The sequence below is a fragment of the Sus scrofa genome, chromosome Y (assembly GCF_054392235.1).
Source record: "Sus scrofa isolate SSC_HxYL_T2T_F1_AM1 chromosome Y, Sscrofa_HxYL_maternal_Yorkshire_Landrace_v2.0, whole genome shotgun sequence".
In the NCBI taxonomy this organism is placed as follows: domain Eukaryota; kingdom Metazoa; phylum Chordata; class Mammalia; order Artiodactyla; family Suidae; genus Sus; species Sus scrofa.
Genome location: NC_139402.1, coordinates 12,025,159 through 12,030,579, shown reverse-complemented (window position 1 = coordinate 12,030,579; position 5,421 = coordinate 12,025,159). Strand labels below are relative to the sequence as shown.

Sequence of the window (5,421 nt, the reverse complement as noted above, 5' to 3'; positions counted from 1 at the left end):
CCTCTGAGGTGATTAGGGCCACAAGGGGTGCCTGTTCCTGGACCCCTAGTGGTAGCAGGCCATGCACACCTCTGGTGGTTTGCCCCCCCAACTGAGGACCCTTAGAAGAAGCAGCTTGTCCCTCTTAGCCCACACAGGAGGTGGTGCACCACTGCTCCTAGTTACAGGGTCTTGGCAAAGGACAGTGTTCAACCTTCTGGGTGCTTCTTCCCTGCAACTGTCAGAGCATTTGGCACTGACAGTTGCAGGGCAGTTATATGGCCAGGGTGTTGACAGCAATACTGGGTGGTGCTCAGTTGTAGTGCCCGCTCTGATTTCTGACCTCTGAGGTGACTGTGGTCAGAGATTGGACCTGATCACACACCCCTACCGGTGGCAGGCCTTGACTCCCTGTGGTTTCTGAGATGACTGCTTTGGGTTGTCCCCACTGCCTGTAGATCACTCAGGAGGCACCACATCTCACTTACCCACCTGATGCCCTTAGCCCCCACCAGAAGGATCTGGACACCTATAGCCAGCACAAAAAGTGTCCAGGCTGCTGTAGCACAAGCAAGTGGCTTCTTGCCACCTGTGGCCTGCACCAGGTGCACCCTGCCCTCTGAAAGCCTTTGCACATGTGAGCAGGGAGATTCCTTTGGCATCTGCCCCTCCTCCTTTTCCCCTCTGCAACAATGGCACCTTGCTTTTTAAGACAAAGTGGGGTCCTTTCTACTCCAAGGATGGCTCTGAGGTGACTCTTGGTATGATTGAAAATAATTCTTCTGAATGTACTCCAGAAAGACAGTAAAAGAGAAACATAAGAAGCTGCTAAGTCAAACAGATTCTATATCTTCAAGGGACCTGCTAACCTGGCTGAGGTTTGGTGTTAAAGGCCAGCATTTGTATTTAAGCCTGTCTTTGTGTAAAAGAAGAAAGCAACCTCTACGTGTGAATCGGGACATATAAAGGGGTGGAGATAAAGGCAAAAATAACCTAGATCAGTTTGAGGATTTTAGAGAAAATGACACCCACATTTTTTTTCTACTACTTTTTCTTTGTAGATGTTTCACTGATAAAATGCCACCCTGTGATGACAGTGATGCCATCTCTGATGATGTCATGTGGATATTGTTGTTGCACTTATGGTGTAAATGATGGTCATGCTTCCTGGATAAGCTAAAATATGTTATCGTTTGGAGTGTGAAATGTACTTTTTAAGTAATTGTTTATCTTTTTTTTTTGTCTTTTGAGGGCCACATCTGTGGCATATGGGCGATCCCAGTCAGGGTCAAAGCAGAGCTCTGTCTGCTGCCTTACACTGCCATAGCAATGCTGGGACTGAGCCACATCTTTAACTCACATCACAGCTCATGGCAACTCTGGGGCTTTAAACCACAGAGCGAGGGCAGGGGGTGAAGCTGCTTCCTCATGGACACTATTTAGGTGTGTTAACCTCTTTGCCATCATGGGAACTCAATGGAATTTATTGATTTATTTTTTCTTTGCAATGAAGACAATCTTGTCAACTAATATCCAAGTTCCATTTGAAGTAACAGATAGACTATAATGCAGCTGAGAAAACACTACGTAAATACTATGTATTTTCCCTTTCCAAATTGACTTTTATTTGCCCCTTTTTCCACACCATCATGATTGAGACCCCCATTCAATACAACTTGGACTATTTCAGAAATCTCTTGACAGCTATTCTCTATTTCCTTAGTTCCATTTTCCTTTTTGAAACAGTTACAGCTAGGGGACATGTCAAATTCTCCTCTCAAATTATCAAACATTTCAAATATTAAAAAATGGCAAAATAATCTGCCATTGAAAACAATTAAAACGACAAAAGGACAACCTGCAATGGGAGACAATTATTTCAGATGATGCAACTAATAAGGGCTCAATCTCTAAAATCTACAACCAACCTATGCACCTCAACAACAAAACAGCCAATTACTCAGTGGAAACATGGGAAAGAGACCTGCATAGACATTTCTCCAAAGAGAATATACAGAGGGCCAACAAGCACATAAAGAAATTCTCAACATCACTGTTTATTAGAGAAATGCAAATCTACACTACTATGAGGTATCACTTCACACTGGACAGAATGGCCGACATTAACAAGTCCACACATGAGAAAAGGCTAGAGAGGGTATGGAGAAAAGAAAACTCTCTTACACTGTGGGAGGAATGTAAATTGTTACAACCGCTATGGAAACACTTCAGAAAACTAAATATAGAACTAGCATGTCATGCAGCAATCCCACTCTTGGGCATACACCTGGGGAAAAAAAAATTTCCATGAAAAACTTACATGCGCTTGTATGTCCAATGCAACACTATTCACAAGAGGAAAGACATGGAAATAACTTAAATGACCGTTGGAGAGAATGGATTAAGGGATGTTGTATATATACACAATGCAACACTACTCAGCCATAAGAAAAGAACAGAATATTGCCATTTGCAGCAACACGGCTGGAACTGGAGACTCTCCTACTAAGTGAAGTAAGCCAGAAGGAGGAAGGCAAGCACAATATGACATCACTTATGTGTGGAATGTGATATATGGCACAACTGAAACTTTCCACAGGAAAGACACCCATGGATTTGGACAACAGAGTTTTGGTTGCCAAGGTGGAGGGAGCAGGATTGTGATGGACTGGGATTCGGGGGTTGAAAATGCAAACTATTGCATGTGGAGCGGGTATGCAATGAGGTCATGCTGTATAGCAATGGGATCTATCTCTAGTCACTTTTGATGCAGCATAATGTGAAACAAAGGATATGTATGTGTGTGGGTGTGGGTCTTGGGTGGGTGGGTGTGTGACTGGGCCACTTTGCGGCACAGTATGAAAGTGATAGAACACAGTAAACCAGCTATGATGGAAAAATCATTTTAGAAAAAGAAATGCAGCATCCTTTTACTCTTAACTGTGTCAAAAGTAAAGAAATGGAAGCTATGAAGATGAACATACAAGTTTATTGCTGAAATAACAGAATTGCAGGAATTTGGTGACATTTGCCAGCATAAATTTTCATCTTCACTCTCCTGCATAACTTATAGTCCTTTGATAGGTCAGTAGTAATTAGGGTGATGTTCAGATATGGAAGAGGACTGAGGGTTTGGCCTTGAAAGGGATGCAACAGATGTGTCAGTGGCCATTGGCATTGGGAACCATGGATGGGCTGCTGGTTGCGGGTTAGACACAGGGCCCTCAGTTGGTGATATATTCTGGTATCTGGTTGGCAAAGGAGAAGGCTCCACCCTCAGTCCAAAATAACCACTTGGGAAGTTAGAAATGCGGTGGTACTGAGAAATGGAAGTGGTAGTTGTAATGAAATTCACGATGTGGCCACTTGCTGGAGAGTAGCTGCTTTGTGAGTGCATGTGAAACGTGGTCAACTGACTAAAAATAGCATGTTGAGCCATGACAATTTGTCCTGGTGGCCTGACTGATGGTGATGATGGAGAAGAAAGACCACTTCTAGTTGGGGTAGTTGTATTAGAAATTCTCTGGCTCATAGAAGGCCACCTTATTAAAGGCACATTTAGGTTTGTAGAGGTTGAAAATGCATCTTCTCCACGAGTTTCTGCAGCCACATCAGAATTATGGTTATCCACATCACCCCCTGTTCTAGAGCGCTTCTTGCTGCAGCCTTGAAGTAGAGAAGCCGATACTGGAGAAGCATTTTTCACCCTGACTCTTCTTTTCATCCTCACCAACAGATTGGGACAGCCTCGTTTAAAATTTGGATTATGGTAGAACTGCAGCTAAAACCAAAAGAGAAAGGTATTTAGTGACCTTTTAAACAAAGATACGAGGACAAAGAATCCATAAAAATCTGACTTGTTTCATCACACAGAGTTAATGTCAGGAAATAATACTCATCTATTACTAACATTTTCAAAAATTTATGTAGTGGGAACAGGCAATTATGGTCCTTAAAAAAAAATGCCTGGTGCATTTACAGTAACAGTATGAGGTTCAGGGGCTTGTATTGGGTGAGGTTCATCGAGAAGGCTCCAGGTGGCTAGGAAATTTCTCTATCACCCCAAATATTTTATGACCAAGTGGCCTTCAACTTAAAAGCGTAGCAGTACTTCATCCCACTTTCAAGGTCTACTATGACCCTATATGTATGAACATATTTGCAGATGTCCCTCTGTAAATAGTAACTGGACATTTCATAATACCTTGTTCCAAGCAGAGTCTTCATTATCTTCTGCCAGAATGTTGGCTAGTGAGGCAGGTCTTTGAAAATTCCTTCGCAATTTAGTAAATCCATAAAGGTTAAGCTGTCGAACTAAGCTTTTCATACTCTCAGTTTCAAAAATTCTGAAGGGAGCCTTTCTCTCCAGAACTTCTTTCTTGAAGCGTTCTTCATTAATCACGATCGAGGTTCCATTTTCATCCCACCAAATGGACTTAAATCGATCACTTTCAACAATTTCCCAAAGTTTTCTGGGAAAGGGCAGAGGAGGAAAATCATTATCTCCATCTGGTTCAGAGGCACACAATGTGTGGCATGGCTCTTTAATCAGGGAGCCCTCAGACAAAGCCTGGAAAGCTTTTTCTTCAATCTGAGACCTCAAGTCCAAGTCCCCAGTGATTGAGTTATCACACCATGGAGATGTAATGGAGGATTCTGAACCAGTTGGTGCATCTTTAGGAGACACACCTTGAATTTCTGAAGGAGCATGTGCCATCTCAGATAAATTTCTCTTCAGCTACTTTTCTCACCTGCATGGCTTTTGAACTCTGCAGTTTTAAATGCTGCTTTGGTAAGCCTACACAGATAAACTATCCAATCCATCACAATGGTTGCCAACCTGAGTAGCTGTGACATCACAAGACACTAGTCTCCTAGCAATCTGAGCATCACCTTCAGTCAGGGTTTACTTCTCTATGAAATTAGCCCAGTTAATATAAAATATGACCTCCGTACTTGAACAGTAACCCAAAGAGAGAAAAAAAAATGAGATCAGCAAATGAGATCCTATTCCAATGGAATTTTTTTAATAAAAAATCACATAAATAAATAAATCCATTTCATCCCTGAAGTAAACGCAAGTTCTCTCTTGTGCACATAAGCACTTGTGCCTGTTATGTAAGGCCTTGTAAATGGAAGAAAAAAAAAAACAGCAAACTGAAACAAAAGTTATGCAGCTCTTGAGAGTGTATAACTAGAATCTGTGCAGTATTTATATTCAGAAAAACATAGCCAGTGTTCTCTGGTGGCTAGCTTGTTACAAAAGTGTTCTGATCTCTGCTGTGCTATGGGTTCAATCCCTGGCCTGGGAACTTCTGCATGCCCCAGGTACAGTCCAAAAAATAAAAAGACAAAAGGAAAAGACAAAAAGAAACAAATACACAATCAAAAACAAAACAAAACATCACAAACCATGACCTTTATCACTAACCAAGACATGGA

At 41.9% G+C, this 5,421-nt stretch overlaps 1 pseudogene; it reads right to left on the bottom strand.

Annotated features, from left to right (window-relative positions):
* Window positions 1-3,064: 3,064 nt before the first annotated feature.
* LOC110257886 (heat shock transcription factor, Y-linked pseudogene) lies at window positions 3,065-4,696 on the bottom strand (annotated as a pseudogene).
* Window positions 4,697-5,421: the final 725 nt, after the last annotated feature.